Source organism: Mustelus asterias, chromosome 5 (assembly GCF_964213995.1).
Source record: "Mustelus asterias chromosome 5, sMusAst1.hap1.1, whole genome shotgun sequence".
Classification (NCBI taxonomy): Eukaryota; Metazoa; Chordata; class Chondrichthyes; order Carcharhiniformes; family Triakidae; genus Mustelus; species Mustelus asterias.
In genome coordinates, this window is record NC_135805.1 from 141,553,276 (window position 1) to 141,568,464 (window position 15,189).

The 15,189-nt window shown below is 42.6% G+C and overlaps 1 protein-coding gene across 3 annotated transcripts in view; it reads right to left on the reverse strand.

Moving 5' to 3' along the window:
• The window catches only part of extl3 (exostosin-like glycosyltransferase 3), a 90,420-nt gene that overhangs the window by 60,260 nt on the left and 14,971 nt on the right, over nucleotides 1-15,189 (reverse strand). The window contains exon 1 of one of the 3 annotated variants that reach the window (XM_078213422.1): nucleotides 3,528-3,663. The exons of the other annotated variants lie outside the window; for them this stretch is intronic. The gene's annotated coding sequence lies outside the window, so the exon portion shown is untranslated. Of the gene's footprint in view, nucleotides 1-3,527; nucleotides 3,664-15,189 lie in introns of those variants that run through there. 3 annotated transcript variants of the gene reach the window in all.

The following is a 15,189-nucleotide window of genomic DNA, read 5'->3' on the forward strand; positions in this document are numbered from 1 at the left end:
AGGGCCTCCACTCCTGTCTTGGGTCTGATCTACATGAGCCAAGCTGATTGGAGTAGGTGCAGACTCACCTCCTCCAAGGCTTGATCTCATTGGCATCTTAGCCAAAAGGCCGAGATGCCGCTTTTAAAAGTTGCTTCAAATGAAGCTTAAATGTAACCTAATGACCTCAACCAAGTGCAGTCTGTCCATATTACAAACTTTTTTTAAATTTCGAAAATATACTTTATTCATTAAAAAAAACTCAAATAAAACATCGCAAAACGACAGATCCAAAAGTTACAAACAGTGCAAAAAAGATGAATCATTTTTACAGTAAAATAGTGATTTTTTACAAAACATTACATTCATTACATTTCATTACTTAAAACTATGTACATACATCAGAGTTTGCTGTGCGCTGTTATTTTTCAGATTGGTACACAGTTACGCAGGCCGAGGGTATTCTGCAGTTACCGGGCCCTCGGTCTGCCTCAGTTGAGACGCTTTACACTGTGGCCTTTCCCCATTGTGCCTTTGCGGCGGCTGCCCCAAGCTTGAGCGTGTCCCTGAGCACGTAGTCCTGGACCTTGGAATGTGCCAGTCTGCAACACTCGGTCGAGGACAATTCTTTCAGCTGGAAGATCAGCAAGTTTCAGGCGGACCAAAGCGCGTCCTTCACCGAGTTGATGACCCTCCAGCAGCAGTTGATATTTGTCTCGGTGTGCGTTCCCGGAAACAGCCCGTAGAGCACAGAGTCCTGCGTCACCGAGCTGCTTGGGACGAACCGCGACAAATACCACTGCATCTCACTCCAGACCTTCTTTGCAAGGTCTTTGTCCATACTACAAACTTTTAAAAGACTCCCACATATCGGATGTGGATTTACCCTCAAACAGCTGCCCCCAGTCTACATTCCCTAGCTCCTGCCTAATACTGTCATAGTTAGCCTTCCCCAGGTTTAGTACTTTCACTCTGGGACTACTTCTATCCTTCACTAGAAGTATGTTGTCATCTGTGGAAAGTGTAATAGCAAAATGGCTTGGATTTATTCCATCTTAATAACATGCTGGATATTGAACGCTCTGGTAGACTGTTAACTACTTCTGCATTTTACAGATATGAAAGGGCTCTATGAGAGGATATAAACACAGCTGAATCCATTAGCAGCCAATTTCCATTCTAAATGTGAATTGTATTGGGGGTGTCAATCTCGTACTCTTAAATACAGCCCAGGAGCAAAGCGTGCAATCAGCCAATATAAAAGGGTCAATATCTTATTAAATGTTTATTTCCAGGATGCCGCTGAGTTATTTTCATTCCAAAGTTTGTGTTTTCCTATACACTGCCGTTTTTATATCTGTGTGATTGAGTTGTGTCTTCCCTGTGACGTGTCCTGATCCAGCAATCACAACACAACTGATTATCTTCATGTTGATGCGTTGACAGATTGCAAAGATTGTGAAAAAGGGAGAATGTGAGGAGGGTGGGGTGAGGGTAGAGTGTTAGAGGATAGAGGCTAGAGTGGGTGGAGGAGAAAGAGTGAGGGGGGGGGGAAATTGGGGGAGGACTGTGAGTGAGAGGGTTCGCCAGGGTTGTAGACTTGCAGGGAGGGAGAGTGTATGAGGGCCAGGTTGCATTTTCAAGGGAGGGAGAATGTGTGAGGAGTGGAAACGGGCAGGTGAAGAGTAGTATTGTTTGAAATCCAGAATCACAGCTTCATAGTTAAAAGATGAATCCAATTATTTGCAGAACTTGAATTGGATTGAATCTGATAAAATGTGGGATTAACTGCAGACGCCTGCTCTTTCAGACATTTCATTAAAATCTTTAACAATATGAAGCGACACTATCAATCTGGCAGTCAAAAATACAGAAAATTGAAGGTGATACAAGAGGATGAAGCTAGGGAAAAAAAGAATTTGTCATTTTACTTTAAAAAGTTTGAAGTATTGAACAGTGCACAAACGTGTTTTTATAAGTTAAAAAGCAGCAATCAATTTATGCATTTTTGTGCCTTCTGCTTTTGAGTTCGGTGGGACAAGAGTAGTTGGAGTCAGGAGGCGTGAGGGCCAGAAATGATAGTGAGCACAGGGCCCCACGAACTGTAAATCCATCTCTAGATGGAAGTGCTGTCTTCCATTTAGACCCAGGCCCAATAGCCTTTTCAATTGGACACAAAAGATTCCTTAGCATTACTCAAAAAGAGCAGGGGAGTTTCTTCCTGGCATCATGGCCAACATTTATCCCTCAATATCACATAAGAAAGCAATGACTACACTTCAAAAAGTACTTCTTCAAACGTACAAATGGTTGTGAATTCCTTGTGGCATCCTTAGGTCGTGAAAATCATTCTGGAAATGCAAGTTTTTTCAGCCTTTCTTGCATGTTGATTATTTTCACAAGACACTTGTAATGAAATCCTTTTTTGTTGGACATTTTCCTGATTGTATAGATAATGCCCCTCCTACTCAATCACGACATGCAGTTAAAACCGAGAATCATACAGCCCCATAACAAGCAAAAGGCACAGACCTACCATTTAGCAAAATGACACCGCCCACACAAAACCATGGCTACTGTTGCCAGATAACATAGTAATTGAAGTTAACATTATATGCACACACAAAGGCTGCACAAGAAGCCTATTCCATGTGTCACTCGGTGCCGCAGACAGACTTTTGTGGGCAAATGCACTGATTATACAAAATGACCGGTCACATTCTTATCTTTACTGCCTTCTGGTGAATACACTGTAGATATAGAATAGGATGGGCAGAAAATGAATGAGATAAGACCATTCGTGATAACAGCGACCAGCACGTTCCTAGCACCTTTAGTGCAGTATAATGTCCCAAGGTTCTCCACAGGAACGCTGCCAGATAAAAGGACACTGAAGCACACACGAGGGGACATCTGGGCAGATCTCCAGAAACTTGATCAAAGAGTAGGTTTTAAAGGTGGAGAGGTTTACTGAAGAAATTCCAGATTTTAAGGCCTAGGAATGTCCCTGGAGAGGGAGCATGCAAAGTCCATGGGCATTGTTGAGACCTTTTGTGCTCGTTGGACTCCGCAGGGGCTGGGGTGTATTACTGACCCCTTGAATCACATTTTGGTTTGATATTTTAAGTTTTCTTTACACTTCATTTTTGTTTTGTGCAGTACACACACGCCTCCCCACCCCCCCCCCCCCCCCCCCCCGCCCCCGCCCCTCACCACCTTGAAGGGGTTGCCTCTTTTACTTTGTCCCTTTTACTTTGTCCCTCAGTTTATTTCATTTGTCAAAAAGAATGGCAGCTAAAGGCACAGCCACAGTGGTGGAGCGATATTTAAAGATGCAGAAAAGGCCAGAATTTGGAGCAGTGAGATACCTTAGAAGCTGCATGGCTGAGTAAAGTTACCAAGACAGTGAGAGAGGTATTCATATCCTGCACGGATGTTCACCTCATCCATATCATTTTCAAGCTACATTAGCATTACATTGCCTTCTGTTGTACTATCATCAAAAACAAAAACTGTGAATCTTCCTGAATAACAGGATATGGGTTTACCTCCACAACTCTAGATGTTAAGCTGCTGACAATTGAGAAAGGACCGTCTTAGAATAAGCAAAATATACAGGTGCAGTCGTGAGGTGGTTATGTTACTGGATTAACAATCCAGAATACAAAAGACTTCCAAATCTTATCAGGGCTGTTTGAGAATTTGAATTCAGTTTCAAACAAATCTGTAAATAAACAAAGTATGGTATCAATTAAAGCAAACATGAAGTAGTCAAATTATTGTAAAAACTGACCAGATCACTAATGTCCTTTAGCGGAAGGAAATCGGCCACCTTTACCTGGTCTGGGCCTATACATGACTCCAGTGCCACATCAATATAGCTCAATCTTAACTATCCTTTAAAGGCCACCAAGGAAGTGCCTCAGTTTTGTCAAACCATTATTCGGTTCAAGGCAGCCCACCACAATCATCTTCGGACATCCAAGGATGAGCAATGAATGCCAACTTTATCTGTGGCATCCTGAGAGTTTCTTTTTAAATTACCATATAATGAATAGTGTAGAGCTGGAGTTCAGTTAATCTCATCCACACAAGCCCTTCTCATACACTTGGAGGTCAACCTGTGTAAACTATTCTTCTACCAACTCTCAGAATGAGGCTGTTCACCTCAGCTTCAATCTCTTGTCTTAAGTTTGTTGCAATAAAGGAGAACATTACCTTGACCTGTGGGTAATTCCCCATTATCAGGAGAACGTTTGTTCTAAGTTGTTGGGCATAGTTCAGTATGTCTTGTTAAGGTATTCGTAACCTTAGCTAGTTCAACAGTAAGCATTTAACTGTTAGAATCTATGTACATTGGTACAGTAAAGGGAGAATCATAGAGTCATAGAATCGCTACAGTACAGAAGTAGGCTATTTGGCCCATCGAGTCTGTACCGACCACAATCCGACACAAGCCGTATTCCCGTAACCCCACACATATACCCTGGTAATCCCCCTGACACTAGGGTCAACTTAGCATGGCCAAGCAACCTATTTGTGGACATTTTGGACTGAAGCTAGGAGCTATCTCCATGCATGCTCCTACACATCTCCATCCAACATTACAGTAACCCCTTAGATGTGGGTCATGTGTTCTCTTACATCACTGTGAAAGGAACTATACTCACGTTAATTCTTTATGCGCTAGACTCTTCTACTACACATCTCCCTGCTCGTCTATATTCAACATATTTACAAGTCATCCCAGATAACCCCAGGTATTTGCATCATTACTTGCACCCCAACAGTAGATGATCATGCCAGTGCTGTGGAGTTAGGGTATTGCTTCCCTTGGCCTTGAATATCTTTGTTTATGTGCTGTTTCAGTATCTGGACAGTAGGGTATACTTTGTACCGCCATTTATTTTCTCCCCTTAATATGGATCCATGCTGCAAACGGATTTTAGATAACCATTTAGATTGTCAGGCATTTTCAAGGGTTAGCTTTTCCTTCACTTGAAGCATTTCCCAGAGTGCGTCATCTGCAACTTGTACAACTATTCTGTCCCCAATTTACGTCAGATTTCTGGTCATCACCATCACAGCCTTCAGCCATTCTGCACAGTTCATTAAAAGAGTTGACAAGTTCTCCTCGCTGCTGGACATGTTTATTAAATTTAGTCCTTTCAAGGATTTTGTTACTTTTAAGTTAAAATAAACAACAATTCCTTTTCAAACTTTGTCAAATTTTGGAGATGTTTCTTTGATCCAGTTTAGCTATTGCCTCAACAACTATCGAGCCGACTGAATAAAGCTGTGTGTTAACCTTTTCAGCTTCTGTCTTTTTATCCAGATATGAGGCAATCATATATCTAAGAAATATCTTGATCAGGCATTGACTCAGGAATTGAGTTTCTCAAACTGTGATTTAGACAGCGATTTCTGACCATCGGAGTAACTTTTTCAGGACTTACGTTGTCCAAGTTTTTTTTAAGCTCACCCCTGCTAATTCTAAGACTCTGCACAGCCTGGGTATTGAAGTTAGACTTCCCTAAGATTCAATGGAGTTTTCTATTGCAGTGAGGAATTTAATTTCTGTCTTCAGTTTCCAAGCCTTTGGAGATTTTCTCTGGCAATTCCCTTCTGTGCCTTTGCTTCTTGAGTTTTTCTTCAGATCAGAATGCTTTTTTGATTTTTCTTTCAGTTTTCCAGGATTTTATTTTTTGCACCCTCTGTTGGGTTATGAATTGTTCCATTCACTGCTACCATGTTGTAAGGTGTTGGAGTAGTTAGATAGGTCTTATTAAGGTACTTGTAAGTATTTATTTACTAGAAATGATACACATACTGTAAAGCTAGGAGCTGCCTCTATGATTGCTTCTACATATGGCTCTGTCTAACACTACACTGACCCCAAGATGCAGGGTCCCAAGGTGTTCTCTAACATCACTGTGTGAGTGGTACTGTACTCAGTCCTACATTAGCCCTTAAACTACATTTAAAGAAAAAAAACCAGATAGATCCAGCCGGTTCCTTAAGGAGATGGGACTGATGGTGGTTGAACCCTTTGCTGCCCAACTTCATGGAGTCAGAGGCTGTTTCCCCCAACTGGAAGGAGACTAATGTAGTTCCAATTTTTAAAAATAGGAACAAGGCAGACCCAGATTACTATCGGTCCATTAACTTGTCAACAATAGGGAAGATGTCCAAAGATGTCATTCGGAATGTCCTATGTGACCACAGATTTAAAAAATCTCTTCAGGGATACCTAACACAGTTTCTGGTAAAGGTCAGTTCTTACCAATTTGGAATGTTTGAAGAAGAAGCCACTAAACTAGGGGATGAGGGTAATTTGGTTAGACAGTGTCTACCAGAATTACAAAAAGCCTTTGATAAGGTATGTCACAAGAGGGACTAGTGGCAATTTGCTGAAGTGGATTAGGAATTGGCTGAATTACCGCAGGCAGAAAACTGTAGCCAAGGAATTTGTTTTTGTTTGGTGACCCACAGGGATCAACGTTGGAACCATTGCTATTTACACAGGGATCAACGTTGGAACCATTGCTATTTATATCGATGATCTCAATATATGCAGTGGGAAATGATCCGCAAATTTGTTGACAATACCAAGACATGTGCAAGTCAGAACATCAGAGGATGCGTGACTACTACAGGCAGCTCGGAGGAATTGGACCCATTTATAATTTAGGAAAATGTAGTGTTATGCACATGGGCAGGTCAACCCCCACAGGAGGTTGGTTAGCAAAATGCGAGCCCATGGGATATGAGGTAATATACTGGTATGGATTAAGGACTGGTTAAAGGCAGAAAGCAGAATAGGAATAAATGGGTCATTCTTGCATTGGCAGGCTATAACTAGTTGGATCAGTACTTGTAAAGAAGAAGAACAAAGAAAATTACAGCACAGGAACAGGCCCTTCGGCCCTCCAAGCCTGCACCGACCATGCTGCCCGACTGAACTAAAACCCCCTACCCTTCCCGGGATCATATCCCTCTATTCCCATCCTATTCATGTATTTGTCCAGATGCCCCTAAAAACTCACTACCATATCTGCTTCCACTACCTTCCCTGGCAGCGAGTTCCAGGCACCCACCACCCTCTGTGTAAAAAACTTGCCTCATACATCTCCTTTAAATCTTGCCCCTCACACCTTAAACCTATGCCCCCTAGTAATTGATTCTTCCACCCCGGGAAAAAGCTTCTGACTATCCCTTCTGTCCATGCCCCTCATAATCTTGTAGACTTCTTTCAGGTCGCCCCTCAACCTCCGTCGTTCCAGTGAGAACAAACCAAGTTTCTCCAACCTCTCCTCATAGCTAATGCCCTCCATACCAGGCAACATCCTGGTATGGAGGGCATTAAACTTGTAGCAATGCAAGAGACGGGTTCACATGTTAATAAATACACACAAGGGCTATAGTGGAAACTATTGAGCCCACTTTGTTGCACAGCGTACTTTAACTGGCTGTTCACACTCTGGAAGATTGCAGAGGGTTTTATGTTCACTTTTGCATTTTTTAGGACTATTTCACCAAAAGTCAGGAACACATATGCCAGATGGCACAGTTCCAGGTGGTATGTCCTAATTTATTGTAATGATAATTAATTTTAAAATTGTGCCCCAACTGTTCACAATTTATAGCAATGATTTAGCTATGGGGACCAAATGTAATATTCCCAAGTTCGCAGATGACAAAACTAGGTGGGGATGTGTATTGTGAGGAAGATGCAAAGTGGCTCCAAGGGGATTTGGACAGACTTAATGAGTGGGTAAGAACATGGAACTTGGAAGACAATATGGAACAATGTGAGGTTATCCACTTTGATAGGAGAAACAGATGTGGACAGTATTTCTCAAATTGAGAGATTAGAAAGTTTTGATGTACAAAGCGATCAGGGAGTCTTCATCAATAAGTCACTGAAAGTTAGCATGAGAGTGCAGCAAACAGAATAATGACATGTTAGCCTTTATTGCAAGAAGATTTGAGTACATGAGTAGCGAAGATTTCAATTGTATAGAACCTTGGTGAGGCCCATACTTGGAATACTGAGAGGTTTTGGTCCTCCTACCTTAGGAAGGATATTACAGTCATTGAAAAAGTGCAGCAAAGGTTCACCAGACTTGTTCTAGGGTGTGTTGGGACAGTCTTATGAAGAGAAATTGGAGATACTGGGCCTGTATTCTCCAGAGTTTCAAAGAATGAGAGATGATCTCAAAGAAACCTACAAAATACTTAAAAGAATAGAGAGTGTAAATGCAATAAGATGTTTCCCCTGATTGCACATGCAAGAACTAGGGTACACACTCTCAAACTGAGGAAGCCATTTATGGCCGAAATGAGGACTTTTATTTTTTTACTCAAAGGGTTCTGAATCTTTGGAAATCTCTCTTTCCGAGAGCCGTAGAAGCTCAGTCATTAGATATGTTTAAAGCAGAGATTGAAAGATTTCTAAATACCAATTACATGAAGGAAATTGGGGAGTGTTGGAAAAAGGCATTGGGACGGCATGGTGGCACATTGGTTAGCACTGCTGCCTCACAGCACCAGGGACCCGGGTTCGATTCCCGGCTTGGGTCACTGTCTGTGTGGAATCTACATGTTCTCCCTGTGTCTGCATGGGTTTCCTCCGGGTGCTCTGGTTTCCTCCCACAGTCTGAAAGATGTGCTGCTAAGGTGGATTGGACGTGTTGAATTCTCCCTCAGTGTACCCGAACAGGCACTGGAGTGTGTGATTAGGGGATTTTGACAGTAACTTCATTGCAGTGTTAATGTAAGCCAACTTGTGACTCATAAATAAACTTTTACTTTTGAAGTGCATGATCAGTCATGATCATACAGAATGGAGCAGGAGTGATGGGCTGAATGGCCCACTCCTATATTCCTAAATGCTAAATATATATGTACCTGCAAGAAAAGTAATAAAAGCTCGTGGTGGGAGAGGTCGGGATGTTTTAGTGGATAAGTCGCTAAAGATTCATGGCCAAGCCATTAATTGATAGCTAAAGTAAAGAGTGTTCTGGAACCTATTTCCCAGACAATTCATGGTCACAGTCAGAAGGAAATTTTACTATAAACTTTGAAAAAGGACAAAGAAACAAAAAAGGAAAAAAATGGCTAGTTAGTAACTTTAGAAACTTGTTCTAAAACTTTGTGTACAAATATTGATTAATCCAAGAAACTCATAGCAATATCTAAAAGGCAAGCGTCAGTTGCTCAAACTAACACAGTAATGCCCTTACGCAAAATGTTTCTATCAACTGAATACTTACAAATTAATAAATACAAAAAATATGATGATGGTCAGAGAGAAATTTGATGGCCTCATCAACTTTGGGATTCATAGGAACAGGAATGGTCAATTCCCTCAAGCATTTCTACCAATCAAATCCATTTATGTGCATTTTCTTTGCATATCCTTTGATATTCTTACCCAACAAAATTCTACTGCTCTCAGCCTTGAGAATTTCAATTGACACAGCCCAGCACCCACCACCATTTGTCTCGGGGGGGGGAGGGGGAGGGGGGGGGGGACACAGGGGGAAAATCCTGATCCCTTTGAGTGAAGAACAGCTTCCTGACATCACTGAACAGCCGCAATTTAATTTTAAGATTTGTTTCCACATCAAAGGAAGTAGTTGCACTGTATCTGTCCGCTTCATTTACTTTAACATTTTAAATATCCTTCAACTCTCAAAGTTCAAGGACTATGAGCAAATTTAGGTAAATTGCCCTCTCAGTTTAACCCTTTAAGCTCTGGTATCACTCCGGTGAATCTGAACCTACTTTAAGACAAATATGTCCTTTCTGAGGCACAGTGCTCAGATGGATAGCATCCAGGTGAGGACTGTACAACTGCTCCACCAATTCCTTATTTCTGTATTCCAACTTCGTTGATATAAAGGCCAATGTTCTGTGGGAATTTTGATTATTTTTCCTCCAAGGTTTCAAGCCTCTTACCATTAAGAAAACAACCCAAGTTACTTTAAATCATGGAACCATAGAATCCAGACAGTGCAGATTAAGGCCATTTGGCCCATCAAGCCTGCACTGACAACAATCTCACCCAGGCCCTATTCTGATAACCCCACCTATTCACCCTGCTAATCCCCCTGACACTAAGGGGCAATTTAGCATGGCCAATCAACCTAACTCAGACATGTTTGGAGTGTTTGGAGAAAACTGGAGCACTGGAGGAAACCCATGCAGACATGGGGAGCATGTGCAAACTCCACAGTCACCCAAGGTGGGAATTGAACCCCAGGTCGCTGGCGCTGTGAGGCAGCAGTGCTAACCACTGCTCAAATCAAGGTACCTTGTGTAAAAACAATGGCAGGAATACAATTTTCTTCAAATGATTTTCAGTAATAAGACCAATGCTAACCTGAACACGGAGTTAGAAAAATTCTGTTACGTGAAACACAGAAATGATTTATATGAAATAAAACAGAGGCTGTCACAGAGGGTGAAGGATATTTGGGACACGGCGATACACTTAAGGGTTTATGACTATTAAACAAACATTGAAGCTGCATAAAGTGAATTAAGAATTGTCAGGTCACTCTGGCTGTGTCCTTCAACAAACTAAACCTTCTGGAATTCCCTAGAACAGTATAGGCAGAATTCATCATCATAAATTCGACACATTTCAGCCTCTTGTTTTGAGCCACCTGCCATTTTATTACAAGGCTATGAAATATCAACTAACTGGAGTCAAACAGAAGCAGGATATTTTCCTTTGCAGCTAACCCAGTCACCAATTGAACCACTCATAGTGACTTCAGTGCTGTCATATGACATGATCCATTAAAGATCTTACATTTGCATGCACTTCCTGTCGACCTTTCTGATTACGCAATTATGAAAACTACTCATGAAAACCTGTCAGCCTGTGATTCATAGAATCACACAATCCCTACAGAGTAGGAGGCGGCCATTTGGCCCACCGAGTCTGCACCAACTTTCTGACAGACTATCTTACCCAGGCCCTCTTCCCCCACCTATCCCTGTAACCTCATACCTTTAGCATAACCAATCCACCTAACACGCACATCTTTGGATCGTGGAAGGAAACCCATGCAGACACAGGAAAAATGTGCAAACTCCAGAGTCACCCAAGGCTCCCGGAATTGAACCCGGGTCCTGGGCGCTGTGAGGCAACAGTGCTAATCACTGTGCCGCCATCCTACAGCTGGTACATCTGTAGCAACTTGTCACTCCCAGCTTATCAGTTTTCTCCCTCAAACAAGTTTCTCTGCCTTCAAATTTGCAATACATTTTGTTAAATAACCCACAGCCCTCTTGAGATGTCTGCATTCCTCCAATTCTGGCCTCTTTAAAATCCCTGCTTTTAAATGTCCCATTGATTGTTGGCTGTTTAGTTTCCCCACCATTTCCTTAGTGGAGAACAGGAAAATGGTGGAGAAACTAAACAGTTATTTTCCGTCTGTCTTCACGGAAGCAGATACAGAAAATCTCCCAGAAATGCAAGGTAACCAAGAGACATGTGAAATTGAGGGACTAAAATAAATTAGCATGAGTAAAGAGGTAGCACCTGAAAGTCAACTGGTTGAAGGTGAACATCATCCCAGAGTGTTGAAGGAGGTGGCTAGAATAGATCATTCTCAGGGTTGCAAACTGTTATTAGTGGCATATCGCAAGAATCAATGCTAGGGTCACAGCTGTTCACAATCTATGTAAATAATTCAGACATGGGGACGAATTGTAATATTTCCAGATTTGATGATGATACCAAACTGCATTGGAATGTAAATTGTGAAGAGTATGCAAGGACGTTTCAAGAGGACTTGAGCAGGCTAAGTGAATAGGTAGGAACATGGCAGATGGAATATAATGTGAATAAGGGTGAAGTTATTCACTTCAGGAGAAGAAACAGGTAGAATATTTTTTAAATGGTGAGAGGTTGGGAAGTGCAGGTGATTAAAGGGACCGGGGTGTGCTTGTTCATGAGTGACTAAAAGTTAGCATACAGGTACAGCAAGCAATTAGGAAGGCAAATTGTACATATGACCTTCATTGCAAGGTGATTTAAGTACAAGAGAAAAGATGTCTTGATGCAGTCGCATAGAACCTTGGTGAGACCTCCTTATCTAAAGGATATACTTGCCATGGAGGTTCACCAGAATAACTTCTGAAATGACAGGATTGTGTTATGAGGAGAGATTAAGGAGACTGGATCTGTGTTCTCTAGAGTTTTGAAAAATGAAGGGTGATCTCATTGAAACTGACAAAATTCTTACAGGGTGTGACAGGGTGGATGTGGATAAAATGTTTCCCTCCACAACAGGTATACTGAATTGGATACTGTTGTGGGAGATGCTTTACCTGGGACAAGCTGTGACAGCCGGAACTCTGATACTGAGTCTGGTTCTACAGCGCAAAAGGGTGGGATGAAGAAGAGGAGAGCAGTAGTGATAGGGGACTCAATGGTCAAAGGTACGGACAGGAGGTTCTGTGGTCGGGACAGAGACTCCCGCATGGTTTGTTGCCTCCCAGGTGCCAAGGTCAGCGATGTCTCTGATCGCGTGCACAGCATTCTAAAGTGGGAAGGTGATCAGCCAGATGTCGTGGTACACATCGGTACAAATGACATAGGAAGGAAGAGTGAGGAGATCCTAAAGAGTGAGTACAAAGAGCTTGGAAGGAAGTTAAAAAGCAGGACCCCGAGGGTAGTAATCTCAGGATTGCTACCTGAGCCACATGCCAGTGAGGGTAGGAGTAGGATGCTTGGGCGGATGAACACGTGGCTGAGGAACTGGTGCAGGGGGCAGGGTTTCCAATTCTTGGATCATTGGGACCTCTTCTGGGGCAGGTGGGACCTGTACAAGAGAGACGGGTTACACCTAAACTACAAGGGGACCAATATACTTGCAGGGAGATTTGCTAGTGTTATTGGGGAGCGTTTAAACTAGATTTGCAGGGGGATGGAAACCAGAGTGCCAGAGCAGATAGTGGAGCAGGGGTAAAAAGACAGGTCAGTTCAAGCAAAATCACAAATGGAAGGGTTGAGTGTGGTGGAAATAATCTTTTGAGGTGTGTCTATTTCAATGCCAGGAGTATTGTGGGGAAGGCAGATGAGCTGATGGCGTGGATAGACACATGGAAATATGACATTATAGCCATTAGTGAAACTTGTCTACAGGAGGGGCAGGACTGGCAGCTCAATGTTCCAGGGTTCCAATGTTTCAGGTGGGATAGAGGCAGAGGGATAAAAGGTGGGGGGGGGGTGGCATTGTTGGTCAGGGAAAATGTTACAGCGGTACTCAGGCAGGATAGATTAGGGAGCTTGTCTACAGAGGCCCTATGGGTGGAGCTGAGAAACAGGAAAGGTATGACCACATTAATGGGGTTGTATTATAGACCACCCAATAGTCAGCAAGAATTGGAGGAGCAAATCAGCGGAGAGATAGCTGACAACTGCAAGAAACACAAAGTTGTGATAGTAGGGGATTTTAATTTTCCACATATAGATTGGGACTCGCATACTGTTAAAGGTTTAGACGGGGTAGAGTTTGTAAAATGTGTTCAGGAGAATTTTCTACATCAGTATATAGAGGTGCCAACTAGAGAGGATGCGATATTGGATCTCCTATTGGGAAATGAGTTAGGGCAGGTGATGGATATGAGTGTGAGGGAACACTTTGGATCCAGTGATCATAATGCCATTAGTTTCAACCTGATCATGGATAAGGTTAGATTTGGTCCTCGGGTTGAAGTTCTGAACTGGAAAAAGGCCAAATTTGATGAAATGAGAAGGGATCTGGGAAGTGTGGATTGGCACAGGCTGTTCTCTGGTAAGGATGTAAATGGAAAGTGGGAGGCCTTCAAAGGAGAAATTTTGAGAGTGCAGAGTTTGTATGTTCCTGTCAGGATTAAAGGCAAAGTAAATAGGAATAAGGAACCTTGGTTCTCAAGGGAGATTGTAACACTGATTAAGAGGAAGAGAGAGTTGTATGAAATGTACAGGCAGCAAGGAACAGATCAGATGCTCGAGGAGTATAAAAAGTGCAAGAAGCTACTTAAGAGGGAAATCAGGAGGGCTAAAAGAAGACATGAGGTTGCTTTGGCAGACAGAGTGAAGGAAAATCCAAAGAGCTTCTATAGGTATGTTAGGAGCAAAAAGATAGTGAGGGATAAAATTGGTCCTCTTGAAGACCAGAGTGGTAGACTGTGTATGGAACCAAAAGAGATGGGGGAGATACTAAATGGTTTTTTTGCATCCGTATTTACTGAGGAAACGGGCATGGAGTCTACGGAAATAGGGCAAACAGGTAGGGAGGTCATGGAACCGTTACAGATTAAAGGGGAGGAGGTGCTCGCTGTCTTGAGGCAAATCAGAGTGGATAAATCCCCAGGACCAGACAGGGTATTCCCACGGACCTTGAGGGAAGCTAGTATTGAACTTGCAGGGGCCCTGGCAGACATATTTAAAATGTCAGTTTTCATGGGGGAGGTGCCGGATGATTGGAGGGTGGCTCATGTTGTTCCGTTGTTTAAAAAAGGTTCCAAAAGAAATCCGGGAAATTATAGGCCAGTAAGTTTGACGTCGGTGGTGGGCAAGTTATTGGAAGGTGTGATAAGGGATAGGATCTACAAATATTTGGATAGACAGGGACTTATTAGGGAGAGTCAACATGGCTTTGTGCGTGGTAGGTCATGTTTGACCAATCTATTAGAGTTTTTCGAGGAGGTTACCAGGAAAGTAGATGAAGGGAAGGCGGTGGATGTTGTCTACCTGGATTTCAGCAAGGCCTTTGACAAGGTCCCTCATGGGAGGTTAGTTAGGGAGGTTCAGTCGCGAGGTATACATGGGGAGGTAGTAGATTGGATTAGACACTGGCTCAATGGAAGAAGCCAGAGAGTGGTTGTGGAGGATTGCTTCTCTGAGTGGAGGCCTGTGACTAGTGGTGTGCCGCAGGGATCGGTGTTGGGTCCATTGTTGTTTGTCATCTATATCAATGATCTGGATGATAATGTGGTAAATTGGATCAGCAAGTTTGCTGATGATACAAAGATTGGAGGTGTAGTGGACAGTGAGGAAGGTTTTCAAAGCTTGCAGAGGGATTTGGACCAACTAGAAAAATGGGCTAAAAATGGCAAATGGAATTTAACACAGACAAGTGTGAGATATTGCACATTGGAAGGACAAACCAAAGTAGAACGTACAGGGTAAATGGTAGGACTCTG